A 13,496-nucleotide genomic window follows, 5' to 3' on the forward strand; every position below is an offset into this window, starting at 1 on the left:
TTCTGCGATTTGGTTATAAATTTGGGCAAATTACTTCATCTCTTGGGCAAATTACTTCATCTCTCTGATTCTCATTGGGAATGATGATGCCTACATCTCATGGGATTGAGATGAAGATTGAGTTGAAAGAAGGCATATAAAGTGCTTACCTCGTTGTCTGTCGTAGAGATAGTGATCAGTAAGTGATGACTATGTTTTTATTGCCATTGTTATCCTTACTGTAAAGATAAGGGAGAAAGATTAAGTATCTAGACTGTTTGTCCAAGGTAATTATTTAGGATTGGACCTGAGGTCTGATTGGTGCTTTGTGGTTCCTTATCTTTTGTTATTTTGATCTCAGTTTCCACATTTGTTATTTAGAAATATATTTTTATTTATATTTTTTATAGAAACATTCTTCTGAGCTCCCAGATATGTGACCTGATAACTTAGAACCCTGAGTGGTAGACTTAACTTTCTTTTCCTCTTATTTTCCCCAAGTCATTCCATCCCACACAGAACACTCGATATTCTTGAATGGTCCTGTTTTCCCACATTTTTTTGGAGTGAGAGCCATGACTTCTGATTGACTTGGCTTCAAAGAGTGTTCACTATCTCATATGATTCACCCGCTGCTTAAGTCTCGTGTGCAACCCTGTTGTCTACCAACAGATATTCCTGCCTCATTTGGTAGCATCTGCTTGGAAGTCAAAGGGGAAGGGATACCTGTGCCTTGTAATAGGCTGGCCATGAACCAAGAGGAAAGTGAGCTGGAAATGAGGGCCATAGGAATTTTTTTTTTTTTTTTTGGTACGCGGGCCTCTCACTGTTGTGGCCTCTCCCGTTGCAGAGCACAGGCTCCGGATGCGCAGGCTCAGCGGGCATGACTCACAGGCCCAGCTGCTCCGCGGCGCGTGGGATCTTCCCGGACCGGGGCACGAACCCGTGTCCCCTGCATCGGCAGGTGGACTCTCAACCACTGCGCCACCAGGGAAGCCTGAGCCATAGGAATTTGGGTAAGTTTTTTGTTTTCGTTTTTTTGGCCGCGGGGCACGGCTTGTGGGATCTTAGTTCCCTGACCAGGGATTGAACCTGGGCCCATAGCAGTGAAAGCGTGGAGTCCTAACCACCGCACCGCCACACCAGGGAATTCCCTTGGGTAAGTTTTGGACACAGGCTTTTGCTAGTTTCTGTGGCCATACATGGATAACTTAGTTTAATTTAGCTTCAGTGTTAGGCTTGCACCTGTGTTGTCATGTGTGAGAAAAACACTGACCTTCAAATAGTGAGAATCCTAGCCTTAGATCAGTCATGGAATTTCTGTATGACCCTGGGAAAGCCCTTTCTCTGCTCTGGGTTCAAGTTACACATCTGTAAAATGAAACAATTGTTTGAGATTTCTTCCATCTCTGAATTGAGGTTCATTAACGTATGCCTCTTTTTTAGGAGGAGTAGGAGATGAGTTCGAGTTTTCCCCAGTGTTACTGAAAATGACAGGTCATCATGCTTCAGTTTCTGGCCAGAATCTTTCTTCTGCAGCCCCTGTTGGCTATCAGCCCTAATCCCTCCCTCCAGCACTGTCTGGTTAACTGCATTTTCTCTCTTCCCTAGCATGTCCTCAGAATCCTTCCGGCAGAGTGAGTGCAGGAGCTGCAAAGAACATCTAAAGGGTCCAAGGGAAGTTCTTGATCTGAGCACTTCCTGTCTCAATATTTATTGTCTACCAAACACAGTTAATCCGCCCCATCTTGCAGAGTGACAGAGGAGACCTGACACATGCTCATTTTGCTTTTACTGAGTGGGTCTCCCTGGAGACAGGTGGTAGATTGTACCTAATGATGACTGTGAGGTCTCCTGGTATGAAGAAAACACACACACACAAACACACACACATTCTAGCTTCAAAGCCCAGACCAAGCTGGTAACAATGGGTTCTGTCTCTAATTAGATGGTCGAGAACATGCTCCAGTCAGTCCTTGAATCCACAGAATCAAACCAGCGTCTCATCGTGGGGAGCGTCATCAGTATGAGTGTCATCGGCATCATCATTATGATCATCATCACCGTCACGCTAGTGGAAACACAGTTCTGTCCGACAAATAATAATTGAGCCTTGACTCCGGAGCCTTGACACTGGAATACATGCCGGGGGAGAGAGAGGTAAGAAAGAGAGAAACAATAATCAAGTCAACAATTCAGTAAACGAGAACAGGCTGTGATAAGTGATGTGAAGGAAGTAACCAGGTTGACGTGCTGGAGGGTGCCTGGGATCGCAGGAGAGGAGGGGGGCTGCACTTCAGCTTGGATGGTCAGAGAAGGCTTCTCTGAGGAGGCGGTGTATGAGCGGAGATCCCTGCAGATTGCTGGGGAGGACAGAGGTGTGGCTGGTACTGAAGGTCAGTTGGGTGGAGGGACAGAAGCAGAGCACGGGGAGTAGAGAGCAAGGGGTAAAGTGATCGGAGGTGGTGTTGCAGAAGTGGGCATGCTGGGCCTTGAGGACCACTGGAAGATTTTAAGCAGGGGAGTGAGATGATCTCTGATCTTAGAGGGCTACTCCGGCTGCTTCGTGAAAAATGGGTGGATTGGAGAGGTACCAGGACTTGTAAAGACTAGTCACCTCAGGCTCCTTCCCCTCCGTCCTGGCTCACATGCCGTCAGTTGCCAAGTGTGTGCTGGGAGCACTCCGGGAACTGTGCGAGGGCTTGAATCCGTGTGGTGGCAGCAGAGAGAGAGAGAGAAGTGCTCAGATGCAGAACGTCATTTAAGGAACACTTATGGAGCTCCTACAGTGCGCCAGGCACTGTTGTAGGGATGAGGGATATGATGAAGAACAGGACAAAGCCCCCGTCCTCTTGGAGCTAATATTCCAATGGGGACATAGTCAGCAAGCAAGTAGACCGACGTAGAGTATTATATTCAGTAGTATAAATTAGATAGTATATGTAGATAGCATAAATGCTTATGAAGATAACAACGCAGGATGAGGGATCACGAGTGATGGGGTGTTTGAGAGATAGAGTGGTGGTTGAAGATGAATTAGATGAAGTGGATGGGGGGAGGGAAAGGGAGGCTTGAAGGGTAAGTTGTAGGGTTTGGGCTTGAGCTCTAGGGTGTACGGTAGTGTCACTTACAAAGAAGGGGAGCATGGGGAATAAATAAGCGGGACATCAAGGGTTCTGCCTTGGTCTTACTGATCCTCTGGGGCAGCGCTCCCCAACCTTGTTGGCACCAGGGACCGGTTTCGTGGAAGACAGTTTTTCCACGGTTTGGGGCGGGGAGGGGGATGGTCCAGGCGGCAGATGAAGCTTTGCTCACTCAGCTGCCACTCACCTCCGGTTCCTAACAGGCCTTGGACCTGTACTGGTCCTTGGCCCAGGGGTTGGGGACCCCTGCTCTAGGGCCATCCTCTCCTCAGATGCGGGACACAATGCATGCTTTGTTATAGCAGTCAGCTTGTTTCAGTAGTTGACGGTTTGCATTTTAGAGGCACCCACAGCTTGGGTGTCACATACTCCTGCCCTGCCCAGGAATGAGTCCTGTCAGGTATTCCCCTGTGGGAACAGAGAAGAGCCTCTCTCTGGAGCTCTGCCCTGCCCGCTGATCCCCACCTCCTGGCTCAGTAACCTCAGCTAGTCCAGATAGGAGCTCGTCGTCCTCCCACCCCCTCTTCTCTTGCCCACTCACTTTCCTAAAGGCCCTGCCTCAGCTCATGGTACCAGCACCCACCCACTCGCCCAACACAGAAAGTTGGGAGTCATCCTGGCCTCCTCTCGCCCCCTCACAGTCCACATCCAGCCAGTCACCTGGTCCTCTTGTTGTTATCCTCGCATCTACTCCTTCCTGTCTAACCTCACTGCTCTCGCCTGAGCACCAGCCTCTGCATTTGACATTTATACTCTTAAAGGTCCTTCCTGCCTCTTGGCTGACTTTATCCCATCTGGCCTCCTTACCGATGCCAGAGTGAGTTTTCTCAAAAGCAAACCAGACTGTGTCATTTCCAGGGCTTAGAACCATGCCTCTCCCGCAGTATTGTCTTCAGGATAAAATCCCATCCTAGGACATAAGACCCATCGTGATTGGATGCTGGGAACCTCTTTAGCTGTATCTCTTGCCTCTCTGCACCCTTCATTATATGCTCTGATAAGACAAAACTGCTTATAGTAAACTGAGTACATGCTACTGCCCATTGCTGTTACCTCTTATGCATGTGTAAGCCTCTCTTCTTGAGTTCCCATTGAAAGCCTATTCATACTTTAAAACCCAACCCAGAAATCCCCTCCTCTGGAAAGACTTCCTTTCCTCTATGCTACTTCTGGTCCCTATACATGCTTCTATGTTTACCACTCATTGCATCATAACATAGCGGTCCATTTACTCACCTGTCTCTTTCAATACCAGATGAACTCTTTGAGGGCTAGGGTTGTGACTTATTCTGTTTGGTATCCGCAAATCTAGCATGGGGTCTGATCCAGGAAGTTGGCTCACAAATGATTAAATTGGATGAGTTTGGGTTCAAGTCCTTCAGATGCAACCTGGAAACTCATCCTTCTAGAAACTTCCAAAACCAATAATTACTGACAACAAAGGCAATTTAGTAGGAGAGAATCATTGTACTTTATGGGCGTAACACTGAAGAGCATAGCACCCGGGAATCATTGTGTATTTCCTAACCCCATGTTTAATCAGGGACAGCTCTAATTATAGATGGACCTCTTCCTGGCCCTGGGACGCCTACGCAAGTGTATTTATTTTTAAAAGTTTTGACCAAATTAGAGCAGAGTGCAATGGTTAAAAGCTAGACATCACAATCCAGCAGAACTAGGTCCTGATCTCTGATTGATTGTGAAGCTTTGGAGTGGTACTTTTTCCTCTCTGGGTCTTGGTTTCCTCATCTGTAAAATGAGGATAAAAATGGCTCCCACGCCTTCAGCCTTTGTGAAGACGAAATGACTTCCTGCATCTAAAGTGCTTGATACAGTCGCTGGCCATGACAGCTCAGGTGGTGGCTCCTGCAGAGACAAAGCATTCACGCTGATATTCAAGCTGCCATTTAAATGTCTCTTCTGCTCTCACTACCGTATGGTATGCAAGGTGCCTGTTTGACATCTTAGAAAACTTTAGGACTTTTGTTCATAGTATTCATCGTGACACTGTTTGCGTCATATTTCGTCTGACTTCCTGACTCAGCTCAGAAAGATCCCAGAGGACAAGGACTGTGTTTTTTAATCCTTAACTCTTAGCACAGTTCCTGACACAGAGAAAGCTCTCATTGAATATTTGAAGGACTGAGCAAGTCTTTCTTACTAGCATGCTATCTTGGCATGGGGTATTTGTGTGTGTGTGTGTGTGTGTGTGTGTGTGCGTGCGCGTGCGTGTGCGTGTATGTGTTTAGGGGGGCTATTTGGTGAGGTTAGAAGTGAAAGCACTGATAGAAAGCCCATGGTGATGGAGAATGGGGGCAGATTCTGGTTAGGGAGCTCTGCACCAGTATAATTAGAGATTAAGAGCACATAAGGACAGGCCCCAGCATCACAGGATTTTTCAGGCTGTCACTGCCTTAGGCTGTGAGGCCAGTGTGTATAATAAAAATAGTTTGCACAGTTCTGCTTTGGAAATCAGGACTCTGACTGAGAGCTTAGCCAACTAGCCAGCAAGAATAGCTTTCTGGAGCCTGGAGCCTCATGAAAATTCCAAAACCGGGGAATAATAAAAAAAAATAGGTTTGTTTGCTGGCTTTGAAAAACTGCATTAAAAAAAAAAAAGCAAAAAACCTTCTCAGTATTCTCTTCATCTGCAATACAAATTATCAGACACTTCCTGTGCACCAGCCCACAGAAGAGAGGAAGAGGGAGCCAGGAATAAAGCAGGTGCTTCACAGGAAGTCGTCGGCTAAGGCATGAAGAAGAGTAAGGAGTACGGTGTGGTCGCCAGACTAATGCTAATCTAAGCGTGGGGCACAGGTGAGTGCCGACACCACCCGTTTGTGATTAGCTCCCCATTCGATAGGGAGCTTGCCACAGAATGTAATACATCCACCACGTCACTAGGCACACTGTTTGCAGTTCAGCCGCTCTTTTTTTCCTAGCAAGATATGCTCAGTGAAAGTAGCGTTGTATTCTTCCCTGTTTTGGTGCAATCCGTCACTGCCTTAGGCTTGGACCGGTAACAGACAGTTCTCTGACCAGCTGCTTTGAGCAGCACTGGCCTAGTGCATGGACTTCAAAATCAGTCACACTCAGCTCTGCTGCTTAAGCGAGTCTCCTGAGCTGTCTGAGCTTTGGATTCCAAGTCTGCAAAATGGAGAGTCATTCATTCAAAACAAAGTTTGAGCACACACTGTATACTAGGCACTGCTCTGTGAGTTGAGGATATTGCAGTGACCCTGGCTGATAGGATTCCTGCTTTCATGGGGCCTACAGATAAAGAAGTGAGACAATTACAGCTTATGATAAGTGCTGTTAAGAAAGTCAACTGACGCTTTGATGTGTGTGTAACAGATTGGACGGTTAGGGAGGTTTAAGAAGGAATCAGCTGTGCAAAGAACTCAAGAAAGAGTGCTCTAAGCAGAGGCAAGAGCAAGTGCAAAGGCTCTAAGGCATGCTGGGGGAAACAAGAAGATGGCCAGCGTGCCTGGAGTGGAATGAGGGAGGGGAGGTAGAGCATGGGGAGAGGTGAGGTCAGAGAGGATCCAGTTCATGCAAGGCTTAGTAGGGCACAGGGAAGAGTTTGGATTCCATTCTAGAAGCAATGTGATACCATTGGAGGGTTTTAAACCAGACAAAGTTTTTTTTCTGAACCATGTTAAAGAGTTTGGACTTTGTTCAAAGAACAACAGGGACCCACCAAAGATTTAAAAGCCTGAGAGTGTCAGGATTAGAAGCACATTTTATAAAGTTTACTTGGGCTGTGGTAAAGATAGCAGTTAGGTGGGACTAGAGGCAAAGAGACCAGGGCTTCCCCATTGGCGCAGTGGTTGAGAGTCCGCCTGCCGATGCAGGGGACGTGGGTTCGTGCCCTGGGCCAGGAAGATCCCACGTGCCGTGGAGCGGCTGGGCCCGTGAGCCATGGCCGCTGAGCCTGCGCGTCCGGAGCCTGTGCTCCGCAACGGGAGAGGCCACAACAGTGAGAGCCCCGCGTACCGCAAAAAAACAAAAAAAAAAAAGAGGGGAGACTGTTCTAGACTTAAAAAAAAAAAAAGCCTAAGGCGGCATAAACCCAGTGAAGTGTAAGAATGACCAAATTAACATCCTTAACTGGATCGCAAGCTTCCTTATGTCATGAGCCTCACCGCCTCTTGCTTTGGATGTTCTGTGGCATGAACTTTAGGTCTTTGTGAAAGCCAGTTTTTAATTAACATTCAACTAGCTGAATTGACTAGCTAACATGAAATCAAACTAGATCCTCCATCCACTCTTCAGAAACTGACTGCTTGTGTACAGCGCTGGTCTTGTCCATGGTATAGAAGTCTATCTCCTTTACCTTGTTCTCCTCTCACCTCTCACTTCATACCCACTGATGCTCAAGTCTAGGTGAGCCTATTTCCAACAGCAACTGTACTAGAGGGATTTCCATCTGGAACCAAACAAATGCCTAAGCCCTATTCGGAATGCGTATTTCCACAGTCATCCAGCCAGTGTTGCACAAGGCAAACTGGCACTTGGTCAGCCTGCTTAAAAGAGCTCTTAGTGCTCTTACATGAGAGGTGGACTGTTCATCACCAGAGACCTTGCTAGCCATCATGTTGGCAACAATGATGAGAACTGTTTATTGAGCAACTACCAGGCACTGGGCTAAGGGATTTACGTTTATTCTCTGATTTTAAACCTCACAACAACCTTATATGATAGGTGTTCTTAACTAACTCTATTTTAATGAGAAAGGAACTGGGAATCAGAGAGGCTAGGTAGCTTATCTAATGTCATACAACTCATCGGATGCCGACCAGGATTTGAACGTAGTTCTTGCTGATTCCAAAGCCTTGTGTCATTTTAATAGTAAATTTTAATTTATTTTTTTATTTTAGTGACTCCTTATAATTTTTAAAGTTATTTATGCTCATTGTCACACATTCCAACAATTTGAGATTATATAAACTACTGAAAGTATTTGTTCTGGTTATCGATTGCTGTGTAACAAATCACTCCAAAGCTTAGTGGCTTCAAAACATTCATTTAATTGTTACCTCACGTGGTTCTGGGACTTGACCAGGCTCAGCTAGTTGTGTCTCTCTCACTGTCTGTCATCTGGTTGTGGTCGGATATCAGCTAGGACTGGAGTCATCTTAAAGCGTTTCTTACCCTCAGGTCTGGCCCCCGAGGCTGACTGGGATCTCCCTGGGACCATCTGCTGGAACACATACACTTGGCCTCTCCCTGTGGCCTGGGCTCCCTCAAAGTGTGATAGGTGGGATCCAAAAGGAAACGGAAGGAAGTAGAAGCTGCTCATCTCTAAAGGCCTGGGCCAGAAACGGGCACAGGGCCACTTCTGCTATTTTCTATGGATCAAGCCAAGATTGAGGGGAAGGAGACATTCCATGAACGTCAAAGAATTTGGAGGCCATATTTAAAAACTGCCACAGTCTGCTTCTGACCACAAATTATTTCTTTTCCTCTTTCAGCAAAATGAACTTGTTCCATCACGAGATGCTCCCAAACTTCTCATGCCATCAGGTTCAGGCTTGAAGTCCAGGATGTCTTTGGTATCATTTCCAGGTATGACCGGAGGTGCCTTGAGTGTGGTTTCTTAGTTACAGCTCTTCAAGAATGAGTCTTTTTTTTTTTTTTTTTTTATGAATTAAAAAAAAAAATTTTTTTATTTTTTTATCTTTGGCTGCATTGGGTCTTCGCTGCTGCGCGCGGGCTTTCTCTAGTTGTGGCGAGCAGGGGCTACTCTTCGTTGCGGTGCACGGGCTTCTCATTGCAGTGGCTCCTCTTGTTGTGGAGCACGGGCTCTAGGCGCACAGGCTGCAGTAGTTGTGGCATGCAGGCTCAGTAGTTGTGGCTCATGGGCTTAGTTGCTCTGTGGCATGTGGGATCTTCCCAGACCAGGGCTCAAACCCGTGTCCCCTGCATTGGCAGGCGTATTCTTAACCACTGCACCACGGGGAAGCCCAAGAATGAGTCTTGATCTGAGTATCTGTGAAGTAGAAAGATAACTTATCTGTCTTCCATACCTAACATCCAGCTGTGGGCTATAGGCATCTGAGTGCTGTAGTAAATGTATTGTGGGTTCCTTGATTAGGGTCCAGTTCTAGTCAATGCTTCTCTGCAGCTCTGCCTGTTACCCGCAAACTGGGTTTACCTCTTGGTGGATGTGGAAGCCAAATGACACAACCAAGTCAAAGAGTGGGAGAAGGAAGGATTTATTACTTGCAGTAAGCAAGGAGAACACCTGGGATCTTCCCCAAGGCAAAACTGGGGAAGTTTTAAGCTAAGGGTATATACATATTCATGAAGGGGCTTGAGCAGAGAATTCAGCCTAGAATTGGGGCAAAGGCTGACAGAGCTTGAGTTGATTGAAGTCACAAGGGTCAGGAAAGGTCAATATTATCATTCCTTAGGTTCTGACCAGCCTGGGGTCTTAGCATGCAGTTACCATCCTCCATCTGGGTGGGGGGCCTTAGTTCCTACAGAACTCAGAGCTATGTATCAGATTGTTATGTATCTCCTTCTCTTTTCGTTCAAACTGATTCTAAAAAAAACTTTGAGGATTTTTAGGATTTTTACTGGAGTTCCTTGCATGGGGAAAAAAACCATGACACAAATCTTTTTGGCTCCTGTAAGTCCTTTTCTACCTTGGATGCCTTTTCAAACCACTGTGGGACAGTGCCCTTAGGAATCTCAGAAATCCTGTTGTTTATGGAGATAGGAAGGCACACCCTTAAGCTCTTTAGAAGGATTTTGTCTGTTTGGAATGGTTAATGAGGTACCTTCTTAAACCTCTCTGAGCTCTTAACAAAAGATGCAGTGCTCATCCTTTGCTGGAAAACCATTTTAATTTGAGAATAGTTTGCCCTCTGGAGAAGCTGGGAGTGAGAAGTAGTTTTATTTTCAAACCCAGAAAACACTGGCTTTTACATAACCTCTGCGTTCTGCTTGAAAACCAAAAAAGTTCCTTTTTTTAGCTTCTCTCTCTTCTTTGTATTTTACTAGAGGCAGGTTGGTCAGATCATCATGTTTATGAGGTATGTTTCCTACTTTTTGGCATTACAGCAGACAACAGTGTCAAACTTTCTGAAACCGTGCACCTCAGATTGGGACCTGAACCCACACAGCCGAGACTTGAACCTGGCCAAAACCCACAGTCTTCCAACTGAGATCACACATACGCGGGCCTCTCACTGTTGTGGCCTCTCCCGTTGCGGAGCACAGAGTCCGGACGCGCAGGCCCAGCGGCCATGGCTCACGGGCCCAGCCGCTCCGCGGCACGTGGGATCTTCCCGGACCGGGGCACGAACCCGTGTCCTCTGCATCGGCAGGCGGGCTCTCAACGGCTGCGCCACCAGGGAAGCCCGAAGCTCAGGTTCTTGATGTCTCATTGTAGAAAGAATTCAGTGAGAGACAAAGTGATAGGTAAGAAATGGATTTATTTAGAGAGAAACATACTCCACAGACAGAGTATGGGCCATCTCAGAAGGCGAGAGTGGCCTTGGGAGAAACACACGCCACAGACAGAGTGTGGGCCACCTCAGAAGGTGAGAAAGGCAGCAGGGTATGGGGTTGTCAGTTTTTATAGTGGTGGGTAATTTCATAGGCTAATGAGTGGGCGGAGCATTCCAGCTGTTTCGGGAAGGGGCGGGGATTTCCAGGAATTGGGCCACCGCCCACTTTCTGATCCTTATGGTTGATCTTGGAACTGTCATGGCGCCTGTGGGTGTGTCATTTAGCTTGCTGATGTGAGCGTATACTGAAGCTCAAGGTCTAGTGGAAGTCGACTTGTCCACCATCTTGCACCCATTTGGTTCTAATCAGTTTATATCATATCCTCTGGCTATGTCATTCTTTCAAAGCTTGTGCCCTGCCTCCCTCCCTCCTGTTTCCTTTCCCCCACCCACAAGGGTCCCCTTTTGCTCATGGTCCTCAGGCTTGACAAGGCTCGTTTAGCTAGTTCTCTGTCAGAGTCTCTCATGAAGTTGCAGTCGTCTGGCTGCGGCCAGAGTCATCTTGAAGAATGGCCCAGGCTACACCCATCTAATCCCTCCTCTGGGAATTATCACTGGGGTATTGACAGAGGATGCCAGTTAACTAAGGGCAGCCAAGCCGAGAGACATGGGGACTTTTAGAGTCAAAGTGGGGCTGAGCGTAGTATATTACTAGACTATATGCAAGACAGTTAAGAAGAAAGTCATCTTTTGGGAGAGAAAACAGAGGTAGAGATGACAGCACTGGGCACTCTGATTCCTGGTGGCTTTGTAAGCCCATATGTTCTGTCTGGGCTTTGTTTCCGTAATACCTTTGCATTCTCACCATAAACTTCCATTTTGACTTGATTCTGAAACAGGAGGGAAGGAGGCAGTCCACAACCTTTGAAAGAATGACATAGCCCGAGGACAATGTTTCCACATGTTTCCAAAAGGGCCCCAGGCGGGTAGGGGTGGGCAAAATCGATCCCAGTTGCAAATCCCCACTTTAGATAAAAAGCAGACATTTTTGCATAAAACTACAGACCCCAGCGTTGACCTCTGCATCTGACTTCCCAATCCATCTGACTCCTTTCCCCTGGGTTTTTGCCTCCAAAACTAAATGGCATCAGGAGGAAGTAGGTACCAATGCCAATTTTATAATGTTGACACTGAAGAAAGGAAAATCTGCATAGCCCCCTCCTCCCTTCCTCTCTGAGGCCAAGCCCAATCCTGCCTGTTTAATTACCTCCAGTGATTTCAGCATTAACTAGGTCTGCTGATCCACCCTGGTGTGAAGAACAACAGCCTTGACCAGATCTGACAGTGCAGAGAAATCGGAACCTTTCCCTAGTACCTTTCATGTGGGTCCCAGCTTGGGTTGAGGGTCATGGCTTTGGTGCGTCATAGTTGGAACACATTTGGCATGGGCATTGGCATTGTCTGAGGGTGAGGAAGGGATTCTGTTTCCACCGGTTGCTCTACAGTATCACAGTGGGTCATGGGCATAGCGGTCTGATTAGTGTAGAAACTGAATTTGCATGGCAAGAACATGATTTATCCATAGAACCATAAAAGTATCTTAGTTTTCCAAAAAGTCCTTTGTTTATACTTTATCTAATTTTGAGAAAGAATCAGTTGTCCTTGTTAACTATTATGGTGATGATGATAATGATCTCATCTGGGGTAGTGGCTTTCTCCTGGCCCTCTGCTGTCAGAGTCTGTGGGGCAGGACGGGCCTGGCTCTCTGATCCTCTGTCTTACTACTTTTTTGTTTTTGGCTGCATTGGGTCTTCATTGCTGCACGCGAGCTTACTCTACTTGTGGTGAGCAGGGGCTACTCTTCGTTGCGGTGTGTGAGATTCTCATTGCGGTGGCTTCTCCTGTCGCGGAGCTTGGGCTCTAGGCGTGCGGACTTCAGTAGTTGCAGCACGTGGGCTCCGTAATTGCAGCATGCAGGCCCTAGAGCGCGCAAGCCTCAGTAGTTGCGGCGCGTGGGCTCAGTAGTTGTGGCTCTCAGGCTGTAGCGCACAGGCTCAGTAGCTGTGGTGCGTGGGCTTAGTTGCCCTGCGGCATGTGGGATCTTCCCAGACCAGGGATCGAACCTGTGTCCCCTGCATTGGCAGGCAGATTCTTAACCACTGTGCTACCAGGGAAGTCCTGTCTTACTACTTTCTCTCTTGCTCATTTACCTGCCTTCTGCTGTTCTTTGACTACCAAGCTCCTACAAGGCCTTTTTTTTGTTTTTAATTGAAATACAGAATATAGTTGATTTACAACGTTGTATTAGTTTCAGGTATACAGCAAAGTGAGAGATTGGTGCAAGATGGCGGTGTAGGACGTGGGCTCACTCCTTCTTGCGAGAGCACTGGAAACACAACGAACTGCTGAACAGTCATTGACAGGAAGACACTGGAACTCACCAAAAAAGATACCCCACATCCAAAGACAAAGGAGAAGCCACAGTGAGACGGTAGGAGGGCGCAATCACAATCAAATCAAATCCCATAACTGCTAGGTGGGTGACTCACAAACTGGAGAACCTTTATACCACAGAAGTCCACCCACTGGAGTAAAGGTTCTGAGACTCATGTCAGGCTTCCCAACCTGGGGGTCCGGCAACGGGAGGAGGAATTCCTAGAGAATCAGACTTTGAAGACGAGAGGGATTTGATTGCAGGACTTCGACAGGACTGGGGGAAACGGAGACTCCACTGTTGGAGGGCACACACAAAGTAGTGTGTGCATAGGGACCCTGGGTAAGGAGCAGTGACCCCGTAGGAGACTGAACCAGACCTACCTGCTAGTGTTGGAGGGTCTCCTGCAGAGGTGGGGTGTGGCTGTGGCTCATCGTGGGGACAAGGACACTGGCAGCAGAAGTTCTGGGAAGTACTCCTTGG

General features: G+C 47.2%; 1 long non-coding RNA gene across 1 annotated transcript; it reads left to right on the top strand.

Annotated features, from left to right (window-relative positions):
• The first annotated feature begins 1,936 nt into the window (after nucleotides 1–1,936).
• LOC114893185 lies at nucleotides 1,937–13,075 on the top strand. The gene is made up of 3 exons (XR_003792844.1): nucleotides 1,937–2,139; nucleotides 8,597–8,690; nucleotides 12,888–13,075. It is a non-coding gene; the product is annotated as an uncharacterized LOC114893185 (long non-coding RNA).
• Nucleotides 13,076–13,496: the final 421 nt, after the last annotated feature.

The sequence above is a fragment of the Monodon monoceros genome, unplaced genomic scaffold, assembly GCF_005190385.1.
Source record: "Monodon monoceros isolate NGI ecotype Baffin Bay Population unplaced genomic scaffold, NGI_Narwhal_1 Super_Scaffold_12, whole genome shotgun sequence".
In the NCBI taxonomy this organism is placed as follows: domain Eukaryota; kingdom Metazoa; phylum Chordata; class Mammalia; order Artiodactyla; family Monodontidae; genus Monodon; species Monodon monoceros.